This window comes from Marmota monax, unplaced genomic scaffold (assembly GCF_021218885.2).
Source record: "Marmota monax isolate L192 unplaced genomic scaffold, Marmota_monax_Labrador192_F-V1.1 WCK01_AAM20220418_F8-fsc00042, whole genome shotgun sequence".
Lineage (NCBI taxonomy): Eukaryota > Metazoa > Chordata > Mammalia > Rodentia > Sciuridae > Marmota > Marmota monax.
This window is the reverse complement of record NW_026693008.1, coordinates 11,644,316-11,667,995: the sequence shown is the minus strand read 5'-3', so window position 1 is coordinate 11,667,995 and position 23,680 is coordinate 11,644,316. Positions and strand designations below refer to the sequence as shown.

General features: G+C 42.8%; 1 protein-coding gene across 15 annotated transcripts in view; it reads left to right on the top strand.

The window, feature by feature from the left end:
- Window positions 1–23,680, top strand: part of Erc2 (ELKS/RAB6-interacting/CAST family member 2) — an 882,113-nt gene that overhangs the window by 769,303 nt on the left and 89,130 nt on the right. The window contains exon 20 of one of the 15 annotated variants that reach the window (XR_009227574.1): window positions 18,509–18,726. The exons of 13 other annotated variants lie outside the window; for them this stretch is intronic. The gene's annotated coding sequence lies outside the window, so the exon portion shown is untranslated. The remainder of the gene's footprint in view (window positions 1–18,508; window positions 18,727–23,680) is intronic. One more of the 15 variants, XR_009227575.1, reaches the window with a different exon arrangement.

Below are 23,680 nucleotides of genomic sequence, written 5' to 3'. Positions count from 1 at the left end.
CCCTAAACCTGTCTTCTTATGCATGGATGATGAATTATGAGGGCTTGTGGAGCTTCTGCAGTGGGTGAAGGCATTTATCTTTTGGGTTTTATTTCTCTGATGAGCTGTAGCAATTCTTTTGTGCCACACATCTGTAGGAGGTTACTTTTTCAATACCATCTTATCCAAGGACCTGGGAAGACATTTATCTCCTTCCATAATCAAAGCAAGTGCTGGTGTTGGATTTTTTCAGTAAGGAAGCAGAGCTGGCTAGTAAAAGCTAATGTGTTGTAATAAGTAAAGAATGGGGGGAAAAAGTGGTAATTGCTCAGCATTGCCGGGTCTAAGTGCACTGGCATGTCCTCCAGGAATACGCTTCAGCCAACTTAGGGAAGTTACTTCAGCATTTCTCAGCTGCTGGTTTCTTGAAGAATCTGAAATTCTTACATTTGTAACCACCAGGGCCAATCGTTGGTATTCATCGCAGTGGTCATTTGCCTGATAGGCTTGATTTTGTGACTTTTCTGCAAACCATTTCCAAGTGCCTGGGGCTTAGTGGAGAGGCAAAGGTTTGCATGCTTGGGGCCATCAAGGACAGTTCTACAAAGATCACAAAAGCATGCTCAGAAAGAATATTCCCCTGTGTTACTCACTTCCTTAGCCATCCATTCCAGACTTTCTAGGTCAAATGCAACTATCTGTGCAATTTGTATTGTGCAAGGTGGACTTTGGGAAACTTAGGTGGCTGAGAGACATTTTTCAGCAACTAAAGCTTTGGAACACACCTACCTGAAATAATCAGGTACTTCTTTAAAAGTTTTCCGAACCTACCACAAAACCTGCAGAAATGCAGACATGCCTTTCAGTTCCCTTAAGTTAACACAGGGGCTTAGAGGGATAAGGCGTCCTGGATTTAGCTTCAGTTTAAGTCTTTGTGTGGCTGACAGGGCTTAAAATGGGCAGGTAATCACTGGCAGGATGTGTCATCTTTTTTTCTTCCCTCTTATGAAATAAAGTGCAAAGTACTCGCCTTAAAATGAAAAAAAAAATAAAAATAAAAACACCTTAAGATATTTCTTTTAAATGAGACAAAGTTATTACCATTTTCCTTTGGTCCTATATTTTTGGAAAGACTTGGTTTCCATGGAGAGATGGAAGTGAGTTAGACAGGTAATGCAAGGGATACAATTAACAAGTCTCCACTTACTCTGACACTTGAATTCATTGAGGAGGCCTTAAAGGGCTGAGAGTAAATGTTAATGAGGTCTCCAAGACCAGGAGCCAGGCCAGGCCAGGCACTGCATCTCAGTCAGTGACTTTGGGACCATGTGCACAACCTCTGATTCTTGCCTCTCATTTTTTTTTCCCCCTCCCTCTTTCTTTATTCTACCAACACCACAGAAATGGGTACCATCTTTTGACCAATCTGAGGTGAGGCAGGCATGGTGCTGGATGCCCCTGTGCAGTAGGCACTCTTATTCCCATCTTGCATAGGAAGCAGCCTAGACTGTGCTGAGCCCATGCCCTGGGCCAAGGCTATCAAGAGACAGGACTGAGCATAACACCCGTTCTGTCAGACTGCAGGCCTGGCGCAGCTAGACTAATGGTTAGTCACTGGCTGAGGCCAGGGGTCCTCCCCACAGAGCGCCTCCCCCTCCACCACTTCCTCCCTGTTCTCTCACCACTGGTCTGAGGTGAGCCACAGCACCTCCCCACCAGGGTCCCCTGGGTGGTTTTTGTGACTCAGAACTCTCCTGGCCATCAGATCCCATGCCTCAGCCAGGTCCACCTTCCTGAAACACTGCTTCCTCCACGTCCCTTCCCCAGCGACAGCTTGCCAGTTCCTCCATATTTCCAAACCACGTCGGATTCAACTACTTCTGCCTCGTCCTCACATTCTGCCCAAATGGGTCCCCCTGCACATTTTTTATGAGTTTTCCACCACTCCCTGATAATAGGGTATTTTTTTCCTCTTCTAAAAATAGCTGTTCATTGCTTTTTCCATGTCTTTGTAATTACGGCTTGCCATTATCTGAAATGCCCTATTATCTGCTGAAATCCTACCTATTGGATTCCTCCCAGAAATGCTTCCTTAGGAAGCCTCCTCTATATTTTTCAGAAATGTCACTATCTCCCTCTCTCCTGATCTCTCGAAGCTGTTGCAGTCCTAGCCCAGTTGTCCTCAGACTCTCCTTCTCTTGGTCTCCACAATGTCCCCTAGGGTGATCCTCTTTCCAGATAGTCTGGAAAGCAATGCTCTTTGTGCCTGTCGTACAGTCTGTTCTGTGCAGAGAACTAGAAAATAATATTACAGTTAGTATTTATTGAGTAGTTGGGATACGCCAGGTACTACTTACATGCATTAATTCTTGTCATTTTCACAACACGCCTCTAACATAAAGACCCCTATTAGGTACTTTTTCAGATGAGGAGAACGGAAAACTTTGCTGACCGGCCCAAGTGGAGAGTCAGCGGGACCTGTGCCTCCATGCCGCGCTCAGCCAGTTCCCACCATCCCAGGGTCACAGAGAATGAAATATGTGCCTTGGCATGGAGGACAAATGAGAGAACACAAACACTTTATTTGAATTTTGTTCAGCTGGTAAAAAGCTCACGGATCCCAGACTTCCTCCCAGTGATGGGTTCTCAGCTCCTTTGTTGATGCCCAGCAGCAGGGGAGCTGTGTGTTAAATCAGAATATTCCCTTTTAGCATATGCACGAGCAGTCACAGTCCATGTCCCATTCAGAACCAGCCTGACAACTGCCTGGTGGATGTAACTCCAGCCCACGCCCCCCTCCTCAGTATCCCAATACTCTTCTGTTTGGTATTAAAGGCTTAATCCTGTTTGGAACAAGGTAGAGTATAAACAAACAAAGCTGAATATTTAAAATTTTTAACAGCCTCAAACACTTTCATAAGGTACAGTTTGATCCACTGGGGGAACTTCTGAGTGCCTGGGTTAACACTGTCACCTTTTTTGCATGTGCATGTGTGTGTATATGTGTGTGTATGTGTGTGTGTGTGTGTGTGTGTGTGTGTGTGAGAGAGAGAGAGAGAGAGAGAGAGAGAGAGAGAGAGAGAGAGACCAGGGATTGAACCTAGGGGTACTCTACCATGAGCTTCATCCCCATCCCTTATTTTGAGACAGGGTCTCACTAAGTTGCCCAGGCTGGCCTTGAACTTGTGATCTTCCTGCTTCAGCCTCCCAGGTGGCTGGGATTACAGGTGTGTATCACCACACCTGGCCAAACACTATCATTTTCTGACCCTGGGTCTCCGTATCACATTTAAGCAGCAAATCTGGAGAAATTACTGGTAGCTTGTGGCATGCATTTTCCCATACTGCAGATTTTCAAGTGATATGGTACAGTTCCTATGCTACCTTCTTTCTTTTGCCTGGAAGATTTTTCTTTCTTTTTTTTTTTTTTTTTTTTTTTTTGAGGGGGTGGTATCACAGGAAACTGTATTTTCATTATCGGAAATGGGGTGGTAGGGCAGGGACAGGAACACGAACTGATTAAAGACCATTAAATTTGAAGACCCGGAGTGTGTCGCTGTGTACCTCAAAATCACAGTGCCTGCTGGAGCCACGCCTCTCCACCACACCCTGACTCCTCCCCTGGACAGTGTCTCCTGTGGAGTCAGCACTTGGCACCTGTTTACCAGGTAGAGTTGTGGATGCCTTACCTGCTTCTACAAATAGTATTGTTTTGATAACCAAAAGCAAAGCGTTCTGTACCAAGGGAAGTGTGACCAGAGTTTCAAAGAGTTATGTTTGTCAAGTTAGATGACAGAAGAGTGGAGGGTGGCCGATTTGGCAGGGCCAGTTGTGGATGAAGCATGACAAAAACAGATTTGGGTGTGGGAAAAATAGATTTTACCCAATTATGTCCAGTTGGTTTTGTGAAGAGTGTGCCATTGTACCAGGTCTGCTTTAAACAAGAAAGGTAGTAGTTTATGTCACATGAACACAAAGCCCTACAGGATCTTGCCCTGGCTTTCTATGGTGGTCTCAACTCTCCGTTCATCAGGGACATGGAGCAGTGACCTGCTTGGCAATTTCTGCACATCCTTCGACCTCCTCAAGTTCGTGTCTTTACGCTTGCTTTTTCTGCTAGAAATACTGTTCTCCCCCAATTAGCCTAGCTGTCTCCTTGTACTTTCTAAGGATCAAACTAGGTATTTTTTCCCCCTAAGGAATCTTTCCTGATCACCTCTCCTCCCTGAAAAAAAGTGGGAAAGCTACTTTTTAGTGCTTTCAGAATTTGTGTCCATGACTTTCCTGGAACCTGTTAACACTTTGCATTTGATTATTAACATGTCTGTGTGTCTGGCCAGCTGAGGCTTCCTTCAGCTATTTCCTTGGCCTAGCACAGTGCCTGGTATATAGTGGGGGTCCTATTGGAAGAATGTACCACAGAAAGTGATGTTTTTCAAAGGAAAAGCTATAAACTTAGTGGATGGAATCCCCCAATAGATTCCATTCTTTTTTGTCCCTCTGTTTTGTATTCATGAGGGAATGTTTTCCCTACGTGAAAAATAAAAAAGTAAACCCACTCATCTTCAGGGACATGGTATACATATTAAGTATATATCTATATTCAAATCATAGAGCATCACAAGAGATATCTTAGGTCCTTGGAGCAGAAAAGGTGATCAAAGACACCAACTCTAGGTATCTCTTTTTAGAGTCAAATCGTGATTTTTGTGGCTAAGGAAGGGGACAGAGTGGAAACAGGGTATGGATGATCATGAAGGGGGCAATGCTTCCAAGGCCTCCTGGCCATTCTCACATTGCAGCTATCTTTCATATCCCTATAAGATAAAATCACCATCAAGGGTCATAAACCACCATCAGGGTATTTGACGAGCCCCATAGGTGGTTGAACCGAGCCAGTAACAGCATCTTAATTGACCTAAATGACAACAGTTATGTTATAAATATCTGAATTTATGACCTGAGAAAGCATAATCACATCGCCCATCAGTTAAGTCTGCATAGGCGAAGCTGGAGGATTTGAGATAAGGCTATAAGTTGGGGAAAATCTGATTAGTCTTAACTTTATGACAGACACAGAGCTAAGTGAATCAGAGTGCTTTCAAGTTCCTGATCCCTGGGAGTTAAAGGCAGTGGTATTGCAGAGTCTGTAAGAGCCACCCAGTCCCCTCTCTGCAGCTGTCATTTTATTGGCCTTGTAAAGTCTCACGTCCACCGTGACAAATCCAAGACCATATACCTGCGAAAAAGAGATGGTTTAGATTATGGGGTACAGAGGAAGCAGACAGTGGGGGGAGAAGGTAAAAGCGTGTGTTTATGCCCAGTCTTCTTTGGAATGTGCAGAGTCATTGTGAAAGAGAGTAGATAGGGCTCCAGAGAGCGCTGCAGGCTCTGATGGGACTCTGGTACTAGCCTGTGCTGGAATTAGGTAAAATTCAAGGCAGAGTTTTAAAATGAGCTTATGTACTAAGAACTCCACTTATCTTTTAATTAAAAATCCAACAATTAAACTTGGACTTTATAACTTGGTTCATTTCCTGAATTCTTTTATGGGAGGAGAAGTGTTAATATTGAGCAGTATGACTGCACTGAGAGTAAACAATCCAATCCACAAAGGGAGGCGTGTTTTAAAAGACACACATTACACAGATGAATTTAATATCATTGATCAACCAGCTGATTGTACATCGATTCGCCGATCAATGGACTCAAGTCATCTTCAAGGTAAAAGGCAGGCAGCCAGCCTAATCCCAATTTGCAGAGCTTCAAAGGTGAACGGTCATTTTGCAGAGCAATGAAGAGCTCAGGTTATCTATTTAATGCCAACGACTGTGAAGTCTGAAATTTCTTTAATGAATTTGAGAGCAATTCTTCAAAGAAAGCTCCGATTGAAACCCATAGAGAAAGGCCACTTGTCTTTGAACTCGAGAGATGAAGTTTATCCTAGATTAACCCCATCTTTCAGTTTGCTCTGTTTTGTAATTTAGGGACAGAGTTCTGCATTTTGAGAGAAGCATTATACTGCTTTGGCAGGCATACCTAAAACACAGATGTATTATTGCTCTTAGGATTACTTTTCACTTCCCCTAGCTCCATTTGTTGGTAAAGGGGTCTTCCAACCAAATGTCTATTTTACACATGAAACTTTTACATGTGTCCATGTTCTACCAGTTTCAAGGTCCAGATGGTTTTCAAGATGGGTTGTCCATTTGTTGCTTATCAGTAGAACAGTAGAAATGAAACAAAACTTCACTTTGGTTTTTATTTTTATCGTCCTTTCCACCGTACTCCACACTTAAAATGTAGCCCCTTAGCTAATCTGGAACTGTGTGCCTTACAATGTGGAAGAAATGGGAAATCTGGAACTGATTATGAAATTACAAAGCAGGGAGAAGCAGAAATGTGCAGGGATCAGTGTACAAATGCATGATCTCTGATGTACACAAAGACCGGTGTGAAGGACACATTGTTTTGGGGGTTGGAACCCTGCTTTTACATTTCAGCCTAATGCAACCTAGCATTTGTTCTGAGTAGTACTTGGGGAAGCTTTTGGTGTTAACAGAATTCTTTTCTAAAGAAATTCCTTTCGATTCCTTCAGAATTTGTCCAGTTTCCAGGTTCCAATAGGAAAAACATGGACACGCTTTTAATAGAAAAATAGTGCTCCAGGCTTTTCAGTTGGCAGACGCCTGGCTCTAGAGCTGCTCTTGCTTGATTAAGTGGAACAGGTCAGCTTGGTGGAGAAGCCTGTGGCATCTGCACCCTGATTTAAGGGAAGAGAGAAACAGGAAAAACCTGGGAAGTATACTTACTGGGGTTTGAGCCCACTCTTGGCCTTGTCCTTCAGTTCTTATCTCACTGTAGAGTACATTGAACCAAAGTTGCCTGTTATCCAACATCAGTCCTTTAGTGTCCCTTACTCATGTCTGAGAGAGGGAAGCTGGGTCTTTCTCTAATGTTATTTCAGATGTGACTTTCTTCCTGTCAATCAGAGGAGTGGTGATGGTAGTGGGATGTTTGTTTGTTTGTTTATTTTGCTTTAGTGTTTCAGTTGCTTTCTAAAGGTCTGATTATTATTAAAAATTACTATTAAATTTTTCAAATAATTCAAAAGTCTTGGGACTGGGGTTGTAACTAACTCCATGGTAAAACATTTGCCCAATGTACCTGAGGCCCTGGGTTCAAAGTTCAGCACCAGAAAAAAAGACTACAGGCAAAAAATAAAAAATAAAAATAAATATCCCCTCTAATCCACTATCCAGAAATGTTGACATTTCAGTGAACAAAGTATTTTTTAAAAAGAATGGCATCATACAATAAATGTTTTTATAACCTGCTTTTTGAACCCAATGTTATATGTTGGACACCTTTCAACATTAGAACACCTTTTTAACATTGTATGTTGGACACCTTTCCATATTACTATATACCTACCACATCATCTTTACTTTTTAGCCTTTCCTTAGCAGTGAACATTTCATTATTTTTAAGTGTGCCCTATTAGAATGTTGAAGTTCCTATGTTTATTAACCTTTATTCATGTATCCAAAACTTTCTTTAGAATATATTCCTAAAAAGAAGTTGGACATTGATATTGATAAGTGTTGTGAAACCCCCTCCCAGAGAGGTTTTGCTCATCCCTCCCCACTTCCGTCTTGAATGGCACCTCCTCTCTGCACTGGCCCCACGTCCTTTGGTTGTGTTTTGCTTTGCTTTGCTTTGCTTTGCTTTGCCAATTAAATAGGCACAGAGTCTAATTTCTTCTGAGTGGCGGGGTGCAAACCCACAAAAGCAATCAACATGTAAAACAAGAAGTGAACATGATGTTCACAACTTGCATCCACGGTCACACCCACCATTCCCTATCACCAGGGTGGGCATGGCTTCCCTCCTGTCAGTGTCAGGGTGAGAATAGTTTTCTTCCATGTAGGTGAAGCTCTATGACTTTAATCAATGAAAGGGAAATGACCAGTTCTAGAAACCAGCGGAAGGCCCTGCTTTCCTAGCTCCAGTCCTTACAAACACCTAAAACAAAGCTTGGTTAATGGGTTAATTTTTGCAGGTCATGTATTTTGAATCTGGTCCTTCTTGGCCATTTGAAGGGTCTGAGGTTCGGGACCCTTTTATCCTTTTATTGGTGAATTCACTGAAGTGTAGGCAGACAGAAAATGTTCAAGTGGCAGGCAGATAAACTTGTTAAATCCCTGGGAGTCTTTCCTTCCTTGCTCTGGGAGTTTATCATCTTGGCGGAGTTAAAAGGCAATTAGGCCTGTAGGTCTTTGCTCGCTTGTTTATTGGCGTTTTACACATGGGTGTTGAAGAGACAGGGCCATATTAAACATTCCGATCCTGCTGGCCGGAGGAGGGGAATGAGACCTCAGCCCAACTCTGAGTAAGTCTCCTTGAGAAACAGCCTTGCCAAAAAGCTGGAGGAAAATCGTTTAAATATAGTACCTGTGCCCCACGATGCTCATTGTTGGTGGAAAATTGCAGTTGGCCAGCTCCATGCTGTGTTCCATTTCCTGGGAAATGGTTTTATGGAAGGGCGTTTGATGAAAAAGTTCATTCCTTCTGTAATTGTTAGCTGCCCCATGGTGTTAGTGAATGTAGGGGCGCCCTGCGAATGTTCGTTGCCCCCGTCTCTAGGGCGAGCCCACGAGTGAGCAGGGAAGTCTGTCAGTTTGAAACAGGTAGGGCTAGATTTCCACTAAGTACCCGGGTTGCTCTGATTCTCAGTCTCCCAAGCCAGGCTGGTCCTGGGAAAAATTTATGAAGGAAACAGGTCTTAGCTTTCTACAACAACTCTTTCTTTTTTAACCCTTTTCTCCCTCTGCCCAATACCTTGAAGGATGCTCTCCTGGGAGGGAGGCACAGGGTTAGATCCATGCCCACTCCTTCCCATTCACACCTTAGGGAAGTGACAGGGCTCCTCATCCCCATTCCTTCCAGGGAATTTTGCCCTTTTTTTCGGGGTCATCATGGGCTCTCCTGTTGAGGGAAACAGTACACATTTCCATCCCTGATATACTTCAGTGGTTTAAACACAGCCTGAGGAGTCAGGCTCTCCTAAGTTCAACTTGTAGTCTCTATGTCCAACTTGGTGGCTCAGGTCAACCTTGGCTTTTTTTTTTTTTTTCCTAGCTATAAAATAGGGACAAAGATAGTTTCTACCATGCTAGCTTGTTTAAAGATAAATGAAACCGTTTTGGAAAATATTTACCATGGCATGTAAGAACGGGAGAGAAAATGGTACCTGTTGTTATTATTAAAATATGCCTTCTTTGTCTAACATATGTATATAAATTTATGTATAAACATACACAGTTAAGGGACAATTCTATTTTTTTTTTTTACAAAGCGTAGCTATTTTTATTTTGTCCATCGAGGGTGCTACTGAAATATAAAAACCAATGTGTATAAAATGCAAAAAATCCTTGCTCACGTCCTGACTAAATACCTGGAATGTAAGAACTTTGTGTTTCCACAACCGACCATTGAACTCCTTTCCTAAGTGGCTGCTACTTATCCAAATCTTGGTTTCTTAAGAGCTCGGCACCCTGCCTTAATTCTTTCAACTAAAGAAAACACAATAGATAACTGCTGCTTTTATTCCCAATCTGACCTTCCACGTTCTGAAACTAATTTGCCCTAGTGTCTTGCCAGCATCTGCACAGGGACTTCCTCTAGCTGAGTAATGTGGTTCTGATTAAGGACATCCTATAAGACCCAGGAGGACGGCAGGGAAGGAAACCCTCCTGGGACCAGAGTGAATTTCCATCCTCCAGTCAGATATATGATATTGAAGACCAGAAGGTATACAGAGTTTATCATTGGGAAGACTGGGGAAAGGAATTAAAGCAAATGGCTGACAAATTGGCTGTCTTTTATGCAAAGTTGACAGGCAAGCCGGCCTCTTACCAGAAAGAGGATATGCATAGCCCTGGGGCCAAATGGCTGGGCAGGCAGGCAGCAGGCTTTTTGAAGTCCCTGCTTGCATGCCACTTCTAACAACAAGGCCTCTGCTGAATTACCTCCTGATAAAGACAGGAAAACTTATTATTACCTAAAATATCATAGTTCTCAAAATGATAACTAATTCTTCTCTTTAGTGTATTCTGTGTTAGGGCAAAATTCTAGGTTATGTAGAATTGGGGTGTGGTTTTTTTCTCTCTACTGTTTTATGAATTGGATTATAAAAGCTAAAGAGTTTAGCTTTAGTCCAAGGAGGCTAAGACCTTTCCCTGGGGCCCCTAGGCCTGCTGTAACTAGGAGGTGATTCTGAGGACCCTGGGAGAGCCCATTTGCTCTGCGGGGATTTGTGGAGGCTCTGCAACCTCTCACAGAGGGTGAGAGTGGTGAGCCAAGAGTAGAGGAGTTTGGAGAGCTTGGAGTTTCTTTACCAAATATCTAAGAATCTACTAATAGTTGTAACTCTAATATGATTTTCTTGTTAATCTCTGTCAAACCATGAAATCTGATATGTTAACCATGACTAAGCCGTGAAATTTGTCAACTTTGTCTGTGATTTACACAGCTCTGTATTTTTTTTTAAGTCTTAACACAAAAGTGCAGAACATTACTTCCCAGCATGCTCTTCTCAGCAGGTTCCTAATGTCCTAGGACATCCAGTAAGAACAGAGTGTTGGCTTTTCTCATGCTGTTTCAAGGACCAAGGATGGATAAGATAAAACCTAAAACTAAATTATTTATTTTCCTTTGACATGATAACTGTGAACATAGATCAGTAAGTATCAAATAAACATTCAAAATAGTTTCATGGTTCATGTCATTGGGCATGATAATAAACTTTCTTAAAGTGGTAGATGGTTTTTGAGAGAAAATGAATGGCTAAGTCATATATTATTTGCTCTCTTAGTTGTGGATTGTTTGATTAATCTCTCTACATAGTATGAATGTAGGATTCGTGATCTGAAATCCCTCTTTGTCATTGGCTAGGTGGGTAAATTTGTTTAAATCGCTTAACTTTTCTTCCCTTGGTTTTTTTCTTCTGAAAAAAAAATGGAGATGATAATACCAGGACCTAATTTATAGGTGGCTTTAAGGCACAAAAGACACCTCACCTATAAAGCTCAGTGCTGTATATACCTGTCCTTTTTCCACTTGGAAAATTATGGTTGGTGTAATTGGATATAATGATATAATAGATTATTGGGAAATTTTGTTACCCAAAGGAAAATTAAAGTCACAAAATTGAGGGATTTTTTTTTTTAATGGGTCCAGAGAAAGAGGAAAAGTGGGTGGCATTTTGGGCAAGGTTGTGGCCATATTTGTACACAGTTTTCTATAGGAAGGGAGAGAAAACAGCTCAAAGGAAAAAAAAATGCTGAAGAATGGGAGAGTGGTTAAGGCTGGGGTCACTTTCTCTCATGTCCCTGCTAAGTGTTTTTTTTTTTCTTGGACTCAAAGAGAAGTGTCCAAGTCCTTCTCAGCTGTCTCCCAACCTCTGATCTGAAGAATCTGAGATCAGATCATCAAATGACTTGGAACTTAGAGTGCTTTGTTGACTTCAGTCACCGTGAATCCAGTGTTTTTAACACTTTTTTGTTGTTGTTGTTGATAAATACAAAATCATGTGCAATTCTCTAGAAGTTAAAAGAGCCCTTCCCAGATACTTTTCTGCTAGATCCATGAGACTTAACTTGTGAAAACAGACTGATGTGTTCATTTCATAGACATTGAAACATGAATCCAAGGAATCAAGGGAGGTTACCCCCACCCCACCATGGAGGATTGAGAGCACCCCTCCCCTGCCATCTTGCTTTACCAAGTTTCTTCACCACTCCTCCAAGAGGAAAGGAAAACTAGGTATAAGACTTCACAATGGGGCTGGGGATGTGACTCAAGCGGTAGCGCGCTCGCCTAGCATGCGTGCGGCCCGGGTTCAATCCTCAGAATCACATACAAACAAAGATGTTGTGTCCGCCAAAAACTAAAAAATAAAAGATTAAAAATATTCTCTCTCTCTCTCTCTCTCTCTCTCTCTCTCTCTCTCTCTTTCTCTCTTAAAAAAATAAAAAATAAAAAAAAAAACTAAAAAGACTTCACAATGGCTTTAGTCAATTTGCCTAGTCTCTCAGTTCCTTGAGTGGTTCATGAACACTGTCACAGAATCAATGAAATCTTTCCCCTCCTCAAAAAACAATTCTCTGCAAAAGGGTATAATGTGTATGTGCACATTTTTCTACAGAGAAGATCCATAATTTTATCAAATCCTCTCAAAGGAGTTTGTAACACCCCCCACAAAAGGGTTAAGAATGATTTTGCCCTATAATCTGTGCCCCTAAAAGTCACATTTCCAGTTATGATTGTGAGTTGCAAGGTTAACAATTACATCCACTTTAACCTTTCAAGGCAAATGTAGCATATAATCCTATGAACGCCTGAGGTTCCAGGCTTGCTTGTAAAACAGCAATTGGGTTGTGAATTGTTTAGGAAGTTTCTGCAGCTTTAGTTTTCAGCCTGAATTCTAACTCAAACCAGGTTCTATCCATCTTAGAACTGAGATGGTTCAGATTTAGTAAAATAATACACGTTTATTTATAATGCTCCAAACCAGTACATTTCTTTCTAGGTGTGGAGTGTTTATTTACTTCTTAATTCTGCCTTGGTGTTAGATTAGGGTTGCTAGATTCAACAAATATAGGAACGGCTGGGGTATAGCACAGTGGCAGAGTGCTTGTCTAGCACACGCAAGGCCCTCCAATTTCTAGTGCCACCACTAACAACCAAAAAACAAACATAGGATACCTCGTTATATTTGAATTTCAGATACTCAACAAATAATTCTTGGGAGAATGCCTGCGAAGGGAAAAAAAGCAGATGGAATCTTCTCTTAACCCTAGAACTTTCATTGTAAAAATTAACAGAAGCCTTTTGTAAATAGTCACAGGACCTTTTGGAGGATGGTGGAGATGTTCGAAAACTGGCTTGTGGTGATAGTTTTGCATTTCTATAAATTTACTCAAAATTGTTGAACTTTATATTTAAAATAGGTGAACTTAATAAATGATTCCTTGGGGAAAAAACTGTTTTAAAAAATTAAGGGATAGCTGGCTTAATTTTTGATTCTGAGTCAGACCAATTTCAAAATATGATGGAAACCATTCATCTTCTCCTCAGAAGAAAGCATGTAAGCACCTGCATCAAATTTTGCATAAAATTTCTGAGCCTAGCAAAGCTCGTCTCTGGATGCCAAGTCCTACCTTAACTGAGATTCTAAACACTGTTAAAATATTTTTCCTTGTGTTGGAAATAAGGCTTATCCCAGGCCAAAGCACAGAGTTGCTGTTTTTGAAAATCTTTCGTTTTTGACTGTGAGGGCAACCTCTTGGGACTCCTGCCACCCCAGTGAGATCTCCTCCACTTCTTGCTAAAAGGACATGGGGAAGGCAGTACTTGTTTTGTCATGTATGTAGAACCTTGGTTTGGTTTGGTTTGGTTTGGTTTGTTTATAGAAATACAGGCACAGGCCTGCTCAAGCAGAGCCATTTTCCTACCTCGACTAACTTTTTGGTCAAACAAGGTGTTGGCATGCCAGCATGGTAGACTCAGTCAGGAGGCACCTCCATCAAAACATACACAACTCCTTCTGTGGTTCCAGTGCCAGTTGGAACAGGGACATGGGCTGTTCTTCTCTGTTGACATACCCAGATATTCTGAGAAACACCCACTGGCCAGGATGAAGGATTTTGGTAGAGAGTGTGTGGATTGGGGATGCCAACTCATAGGAAGAGCATGCCCTGAGAAACTCTTCATTTATCAAAGTTTGAGGTCTAGCTCCAGGTTTAATAAAGAAGAGTTGTTTATGCAACTCACAAGAGTCACTGTGGCTAGAACCTCAGGACAAGCACTTCTCTTTTTCTATTTGTTCTACATGTTAGCTCTTTACCAAAAGAAAAGCCAACATGCCTACAAGAACAATGAAAGGAAAGCCAAGGCCCCTCAGAGATCCCTTTATTCCCATTCTTTCTCCAGTTGAGACATGCCACTCCCTAAGCAGTCTGATTTCACTAGAGAGATGCACAGGCAGGTGGAGAATGTGGGGCCAGAAGAATGGGACAGCAGGAGTAAGCTGATAGCCAGAGGGGAGGCACCTGGGAATGGAGGAAGCAGGATGTCTCATCTCTGGGAACCTGACCTTCCCTTACACCTCTTCACCCCCAAGGCATTAGAACTTGTAGCTAGACAACCATAGAACCCAAATATTTTCATACCAGGAAGCCCCAACGAAGCCCAGTTTTCACACACACCAACATGGATCTTCTAGTCAGAAGATCAGGTCAGAACTCAGGACCTTTGAGGCAGAAGTGCCTTAAAGCAAAGTCTTCTGGAAACCCACTATTCTGGAATCCCTGGGCTGGCTGCAGTGTGAAGGTACAACTAATCGCCCTCCTTAGGAAGAACTAATTCAAAGCCCTTCTCCCCAGCCAAACAAGGCAGATGCTAATTCAGTGAATTATCGCATATTCTCATTCAGATTCTTTGAAGGAAGGACTTTTGCTACTCTACTCTTGGTTATGCGCTGGCATTGCAGGGAAAGTAAATGCCTTTCCTTAAAAAATATGCTACAGACCCATCAATTTTGCTTATCTTAAATGTCTGCACCCACATTTGTCCAAATCAGTGAAGCGTTACCATTTTTTACTTTTTTCTACCAAGTGGCGGAGTTTTGGTTTTTGCTGGAGGGGTGGTTTCTGTTGAGCTGGGCTTCTTTCATGTTTTGGGCTACACTTGAATCTAGAAACGATAACAATAGCCTTAAGGTTTCATTTTCTTTTCCTGTAGAAGCAAGGAACCAAATACCCACTTTGAAACTCAATGCAGTGAGTTCTTTGTATTTAATTTTTCTTTGTTCCCCTACTCTTTGTTTCTAATTTTTCTTCTCTACATCCTTTTTCTCTTGCTGGTTTTTTAGGTAAAATTATTTGTGTCTGATACATTTTTCCTCCACCCCGGTTCTTAATGGGTGAGCCAGTTTTAGTGGCTTCATAGCTGTGATAGTCAACAGTGTTGCCATCTTGAGTTTTTTGGTTTTTGTTTGTTTTCTTGTCAGCTCTTGTTAGGGGATACTTTACATAGTTTTTGTTCTAAAGAAAGTGATGGTTCCCTCACTTTCACACTTCAAGTACAAGACATGGATATACTACAGGGATCACATTTTCACAGGTGCCGTAAGGAAGACCTAATGAATAGCTCAAATATTCTATTAAAGCAGTGGTTCTCAACTAGAAGTGATCCTGACCCCCACCTGGCGACATCTGGCAATGTCTACAAACATTTTTTCTTTGTCCCAAACTGAGGAAATGAGTGCTTCTGGCATCTAGTAGGTAGAGGCCAGAAATGATGCCATACATCCTACAGTGCACAAGGCTGTCCCCACAGCAAAGAATGATCTGGTCCCAAACGTCAATAATGCCAAGGTTGAAACCTGCCCTTAAAGGGATTCTTGCTTTTATTTATTTGTTTGTTTGTTTTTCCTTCCCTAAAAGCCAGTGAGGAAAAGAGAGAGAGAGAGAAAGAAAGAAAGAAATGCTCTATTTCGATGAATGCAAGTATCCTGAGCTTTTACATCCCACATGGATCCAGGAATTGGAGAGTACAAGAGTACCATTGAGCAGGGCAAAGTGCAAGGTCGAGGGAGATCTTCTCAGCTCCAACAGCTGTCTCAGCTCCAAGGAAAGACAACTTTGACTAAAGTGGAGGACCAAAAAGTTACAAGGATGTTTAGTTTGTGATAAAAATCATTTTGCAGATTAAAGTGCTTCCTCCTGCCCATAAAATGCTATGTTCTTTAAATAACTCAAAAATTGGAGGCATTTAACTATGTTGTGAGCAGGAGGCAAGATTGCTGCTCACAGCCATGCTCAATCAGTTCTGTTCCCTGTGATCAAGTCTGCCAAAACTTAGGTGGTAACAAATCTTTATATTTTCTCTAGCATACTTTTGAACTAACCCATACTTTCAATATGAAGCAACCAGGAGTTAGGAAGGGATTGTTTCCTGGAACCAATCTCTCTCTCCACATCTCTCGGTTCGTTCTCTCTCATTCCTTTGCTGGTGGCAAGATGGCAGCTTAACTGCCAGAGCTTACCCCTTGTCACCGGCAAACACAGAAGAGTGAGACCCTTTCCCATAATTCTCAGCAAAGGCTCAGTGTGTATCATTGGATTGGATGGGATTATGTGCTCATCCCAGTACCAATTCCAGGAAATGATTGGCTGTGGCTTTTGTTACAGCACACCCTTGAGCTGGAATGGAACTTCATGTGATACAAATGAGACACAGGGGAATTGGAGTAAGAAAATTAAAATGGGAGGAAAATAAACCCAATATACACGTGTACACAGGCAAACTCACGTATGCACACACAACTTGCCTCTGAGAAACTTTGGATTTTACAGTAGAATACTTTGGTTCTCAAGCTCTAGCATTGCAGCTAACTAGCTGCATATCTTGAGAGAAGTTTATAATTCTCCCTGCCTCCTCTTTTTCATCTACAACATGGAGATTACTATCCGGGTGGGTATGAAAAAATCAATGGCCTTAGCATATTGGAAGGATTGTATTGTTATTAGAACCAAATGAATTCATTTCAGCTTCTGGGGTCTAGAAGAATCTAGACCAACTAGTCCGTGCCAGCCTTCGGAAGCCAGTGTCTAAATTTATCCCAATCCTCATTGTTGCAGGTCAGTGTGGGAAATCTTCTGAGGTCAATGATTGAGGTAATTGGCTTGAAAAAGTCTCTGTTAAATGACATAATTGGTTTTAATTACGTAATTATGGCACTTAAAGTGTGGGGGTGAAAGGTTACTATTATATTTAGAAGTGAGATCCCCAAATGAACCGAGGGCCTTTAAGCCAACGTGTCTTCGCATTTCTCTCTTTATTTTTTCAGAGGGAAGCCAGAGTAGGCCGGCCTTGGCCCTGGTGATTTGGGGATGATTAGCCTGTATGAGGTAGTGCCGAGGCTGCTCCCGATGTCATAGGAACCTTTGTAAGGAGACGGAAAGGGCTTCTGTAAAGACCTCACTGCGATCTGAAGTTAATGAGCAGTGGGAACTCAACTGTCAGCAATTGAATCTGATTGGGCAGGGTAATTATATGATTGCCCCTGGTGTTTGCACATGCATGGGGATATTTTTATTGGAAAAAACCTAATTGCTTACTTACTTAGTGGAGGGAAAACCTAAACAAATTTGTGTTGTCATAGGTTAAAAAGACATCCTTTCTTTGTCTCTAAAATAACTGCCTGCTCTGCTTCTTAGAAGTCGGGGTTTTGTTTCTTTCTATATTCAATCAGAGGTTGTTTGCAGAACTTGAGTTATATGATAATATTGAAACATGAAGGAAAGCTTCTTTGGATTGTGCATTTTTGGTAAAATGACCATGTGCGTATTTCTCTTTCTGTAACCATCCCTTACAATGGTTTCTTTCATGATGCACAGGCAGCTAGAACCCTGGGCAACATTTAGACTTCTGGGACTTTCGCAGGCTGTTTGTTTGGTTTTGCTTTGTTCCCCACGTGGAGGCCCTGACAATACTGGCTTCATCAGCTATCTGATTTCCCTTAATTGCATAAGGCAAGTGGGAGGTATTATGTCTGCGATAGCCTTATAGACATGAAAACAGCCAGGGGAAGAGGCCCAAAATGCTCCCTCAGCAATTTCCCAGGGACTTGGAGGGGAAAAAAAGGGGTAAGGTGGGAGAGTCAAAGCAAAGAGGCCTTGGGGATCCTGAGCGAGTGATGACCCGCTGCAATCCCACATCTCAGGGTTGTCTGTTTTGACAACCCAGAGTGAGATGGCATCTCACCCCCGATGCTGGTGTCCATAAAACCAATCACTACAATCGGGTCTATTTTAGGGCTGTTCAACCTCATGTTGTTTTCTTCTCACTTCTTATGAAACCAGCAATTTTTAAGTCCTTTTCTTTCCTGAGATCCCAACAGAGCAGTAGAAGCACAGCAGCTTTCTGGGAATTGTGATGAGGGATGCTGACTCCAAGTCTGGGTGCTCCGGATGGGCATAGGATCCTGGGCTGGAAAATGGCTAAGAACAAAGAACTTTGGACCAGCCCTGCTTTCTGGCTTCAGGAGTCTTGCACATACTGACTCACTCCTCGCCTGTCTGGCTAACTCCGGGGGGTCCTCAGGCTCAGTGTTAAATGTCACTTCTTCTGGTAACTTCCCTGATCCACTCACCCCACCCCCCACCCTCAGTCTGGGCTGGCTGCCTTGGCTTTGTACCCCATAGCACCCTGTAGGTTCCCATACCTGCTGTCCTGTAATTGTCTCATTGTCTCCTGAATAGCCTGTAAGCTCCACAAGAGCAGGGCCTGTGTTTCTGTTTGTCACGACTCTCACTCTAAGCCAAGCCTGGAGCATGTGGAGTGAATGAAAAAGGGAAGGAATGGCTGCTGGCTGTCCTGGGGAACTGTGTGTGCTGCCTGGGTTGCCCTACTCTTGCTGTTAATACTGCTTTCTTGTTGCTTACAATTTTCATTGCCCTAGATGATCCAGCTCTGTCAGAGGCACGTAGGCACAGCCAAATCTCATGCTGTACATTGATCACCTGTCCAACCTTTGCCTAGAGTGGGAGCCCCCAGTTCCTTCAAGAGATCCAACTTTACCTGTCTGTAAAGAAGAAGAGGAGGAGGGAGACAGCGGGGAGGATCCGGTGGCAGTTTAACAGCAGAGCAGGTCCAATGTTTACTTTTACCCTTTTGGAGGTGGGTAATTGCAAATGCCTTGGGGTGCTGGGTTTCAGAGAGACTCTGCATAATGACCTTGGATTTGGGGGCTCATGTGTATTTCATCTTTTTGTTAAAGTGTAGGGGTTGCTATTTCTGTATTCAGTTCAGAGACAGACTGTCCCATGATTCCCACCAGCATAGACAAGGATCCAGGTTCATCTTCCACATGACCTGAGCTGCATCTGCCTCACAATGGCTTCACGTAGTATTGTTTGTGCCTTGCTACAGGGAAACAGAGAAGGACTCATTGGTTGCTGTTTAATGACTATTATTTGCTTGTGAATGTCTCTTATTTTCAATAGCCTTTCTTGTTTTGATTAGGAGGCTTTTTTGATATTCTGAGTTTCTTCCATCTCCAGTTCACATCTTAAATCCTGAGATCCTGAATAACTACAGAATAGATGAGTTTCACTTAGGTTCACCTCTGGGTATTTAAGAAGAGTCCTGCACAATCCTGTGGTATTTCTAACTAACTTCCTCCCTCATCAGATCATGAACCTATGACCTTATTGGCCTCAGGCAAGAGGGCTTCCTACTGAACCCCCCAATACTCAAGCTGTCCCTGAGTTTGAACTGCCTGTTTTTGATTAGCCTGAAATAAAAATTTCTGGGTGAATGGACATTTGCACTTGGAAACTATAGTCTCACCTGCGGTGGGACAGAGTAAACCCACAGAGACAGAGGACAATTGCCACATAATTCTTATCTGTCATCTGCACCCCACTGTCCTAGGTCTGCAGTGTGTTCTCCTTGTGTTGATTATGAGTCTCGATGCACTTGGCATTGTTGAGTTGCATTTCTATTTTGGCATAATAAGCACCTAAATTGGGATGTTTAGGGCTTACTTCTAGGAAGAGTTTGGATTTACTTTGTTTTATGGTTGGTGTGTTCACAAACATTGTGTACTTTCAATCAAACAGCTGTGGGTCATGGTGAGCTTTATTTCTGAGTTCTAAGAAAATTTTTTGCAGTTTTGGAATAGCACCAAGGGATACCTTACCACCGCATAGCCTTCCTGGATTGAGGAAGGTAATAACTGCCTACACAAATCACATCCGTTTGGGAAAAAAAAATCTTCAAATGACATTTAATTTATAATTGAACTTGGCACTGCAGTCTCTAAAGTGTCTCATCTTGTCTAATCACAATGATCTATTTCCTTTCTGAATATCTCTGCATGGGATGGGTTAATCCTTTTGTTATCATCTAATATAGCAAAGAGAATAATTGTTAAAAAGAAAAATTAGGATAAATGATTGCTATTTTAGGTCACACCCAAACCACAGATGGCTTCTATTGTTTTGTTTTAAAAAATATTCCCATGTTTCTTCTTTGATTGCTTTATTCAACAGAGAGATTTAAACACAGGTTCTCTAAGTGCAGTTCCTGGTCCAGCAACCTATATCTCAGAATCACCTGGGAACTTCTTAGAAATATAAACTCTCAGGCCTCACCCAGGCCTATGAATTAGAAACTGTGGGTGGGGTCCAGAAAGCTGTGTCTGAATGAGCCGCCGGTGATTCTGATGCACTCGAAAGTCTGAGAGCCATTGGTTTAAAATTCTGCCTGTGTATGAAGTGGGGTATTAAATGGGTGTGACTATAGTCCTGCCATCCAGGAGCTTGTGATCTGATCAAGGGCAAAAGGCATAAATTCATCAGACAGTTAAGCAGAGTGATCTTTATAAAATGTAAATTACATCATACACTCACTTCCTAAACCCCTGCAGGCAGTTCCCTTTGTTCTTGTAATGAATATAAATGCTTGGCTAAGGCCTGCAAGGCCTGGCATGCTCTTCCCCTTCCTACCTCTCCAGCTGCATCTGGTACCCTTCCCTCCCTCCCCCCAGTGCTCTGTCACACTGCAACAGGGTTCTTTCTGATCCCGAACCATGAGTATGGTGTTAGTGGAAGAAGAAAGGGAAGGAGGGACAAGAGAATGGTGAAGGGACACTAGTCGGCCTGGTCACTAAAGTGTTTTTTCATGCAATACCATATCTCTAAACTCCCGCCCACATTGGTTAATATACAGATAGATGTGACAATATATTGATATCATAGTCAGTATTATTGGCCTCACATTGTAACACAGCCAACTCCTACAAGGACTTGCCAAATTGTTGAGGAAATATTAAGCAGAGTTTTTTGGTGGTTGTTGGTGGTGGGTTTTTGGTACTGGGGACTGAATCCAGGAACACTCTATCTCTGAGCTTCATCCCCAGCCCTTTTTTAGACTTTATTTTGAGACAGGGGCTCACTAGGTTGCCTGGGATGGCCTCAAACTAGCTATCCTCCTGCTTCAACCTCCCAAATTGCTGGGTTTCAGCTGTGCCCCACCACTCCGGGCTTAAGCACGGATTTGATTTCTCTCATGTCAGGTATTTTTATTGACTTCTGCCTTTGAGAGGTGGCCAGTCAGGCACAGGTGCTCAGTCACACAGTGGGAACTGACTAAACGTGGCTAGAGATTTGAGTGTGAAATTGCATTACACCAGAATGTGATGGAGCTGACAAATGATTCTTACTGTCTTTATTTAGTTTTAGGAAAGATGGTGACCACATCTGTTGGGATTTGCCTTTTTAAAACTGTGAATGCCAATATAGATCCTTAGGATATAAAAGGCACCATGTGATTTGGAAATAAAGCAGCTGTTTGGATTTTTATGGAATGTGAAAATATCATATCTCAGAATTCTCTTCATAATGAGAAAAGGGGATACTTTAAAAATGTGATTTTTTTTTTTATTTGAAGCAAAGGGGTTCTTGAAAATTTAGGACTTCTGAGGCAGAGAATAGGCCCTTTTTTTTTTTTTTTTTGGTTTGTTTTTGTTTTGACTATCCCAAGCTCTCATTTTCATAGTACCAGTCTATTGTTTTTATAAATGTAGCGACTCTGGTTTGGGACATCATCTTCTCATTAGGAAGCCTCTCATTTGAGATCTTCTGCAGAAGAGCAAAAGGTCGGCTTGGAGATGCCATGGAGAGTTGGTCATGGCCTTGGGGGATGTTTCCCTTCCAGCCCCTAGCGTCCCTTCACACTGTAAAGCTCTCCCAGGGAATGGAAAAGAAAAGATTCCTTGCTACCTGAAGCCTCTCTATTCTGGAGGGGCCCTGTCTAAGACAGACGTGCCATGTCCCCACCCTCTGGGAACCCAAGCACAGAGGCTTTAGTGAGGAGCCGCACTTTTATACTTTGAAACACCCTCTAAAGCATAAATACAGATAATTAGGAGAGCAGAGAACAGGGGAAACAGGCTCCCTCTGGGGCTGGCAGCAGGGGATATGAGATTGAGACTGAACCTTAAGATGATAAGGTGTTGGTTTAGGTGTGTGTCTAGGTTGGTGGTGTGGAGGGGGCAAGGGACAGTGTTTCCAGGGATCTGGCACCACTTCCCACACTAGCTAGGATTCTGCTCACACAGGCTACCACAGCAGGGAAGCTTCTTGGTACCAACCAAATGGTCAGAAACTCTACTGGGGAGTGAACTCTAGGGTTGGGTCCCTTTGCCTGCAGAGACTACTTCTCAGTCTGCTGATAGCAGATGAACTGTCCTGACATGACATCAGTGTCTTGGTGCCTATTTCTGATCCATTTTTTTGGTACTTCCAACTCTTCTCTCACTTCTCTCTGAGTTACCTCCATTTGGGAGCAACTTCTGCTGGCCTGGTCTTTGAACACAAAGCTGCCTGCTGGGGCTGTTCACATCCCCATGGTTTTCAAGGAAATGTTGTGAGCATCTTCAGGGAAGCTTCCCAGGTGTGGCCAACAGCTCTAGCAGCTGGGGGACTGCCTTCCCCCTCTGCCTTCTTGACCCAGGACTGATAGTTCAGGATGCTGGGCTGGGTGTCTGCTTCTCTTCAGGGAAGCAGAGCTATCCCACAGGAAGCAAGTGCTTCCTTAACTGGTGACATGAGCCCTGATATTTTAGAGTGCCCAAGGTCCCTGGTTGTCTACACATGGCCAAGATGAACACAAAATGACAGGGAGTGGTAAACTTCAGGGCAGTCTGAGTGGCTTTTAAAAAAGTCACAAATTAATGAAGATGGGCATTGAGGCACCTAGGTTTCTACTTGCTGAAGAAGACCTAAGCTGTTTCTGAGAAGGGAGACTTTTGTGATTGAAACAAAAGGATAATTTCCACAGACAGGAAGAGTTTGAGGCTGGGGTCCCAGGCAGAGCCTACAGGTCAATTCTGCCTTGATGGCATTAGTAACCCTACACAGGGTTCCTAAAACCTAAAATATACAATTCTGGCTTTCTGTATTTTGAGGGGAAATCAGATGATCTAGATATACTGAGCAAGCAAACCCTCTCTCTACAAACCTGGCTCACTCCCTCTTTGGGGTTCCCTCCCTGGTCCCCATCAGCAGAGTGTGTGACCCTGACCAGACCTGCAGGAGAGGGCCTTGTAGTTGGCTTGCCGTGATCTGCAGGAAAGCCAAATGATGCTCAGGTTTGCCACTCCAGCTTGCTGTCCAGATGCCATGTGGCCCAGCTAAGGGGTGATGGCAGTGGCTCACCACCAAGGCTTTTCATGAGAATGAAGTGGCCAGTTGCCCAGGCCCTGACTTGGTGGTTCTGACTTACTCTGGACGCAGATCCCAGGTTGGGCCCAGCTTTGGAAGGACCTCATTGTGATATGTGCACGGCTCACCTGCTATCTGGGGCCAGTGTACCGAGCTCATCCTCCTAGGCTTCTGTTCCTCTTCCTAATCAGTCTTGAGCATTGCAAACCACTGTCATAAATCTGGACCAAAACGCAGGTGTCAAAAGAGACTCTCAAAAGAGATGTAATACAAGAAATAAAAATAGCATCTTGGTTTGAAATCACAGATATGTCAACTGAAACTGGGAAACTGGGGATGGGGGAGGGAACAGACCCCTGCGTCATCTTCTGCATGATGATGGAGAGGCGCGTCCATGCTTGCTG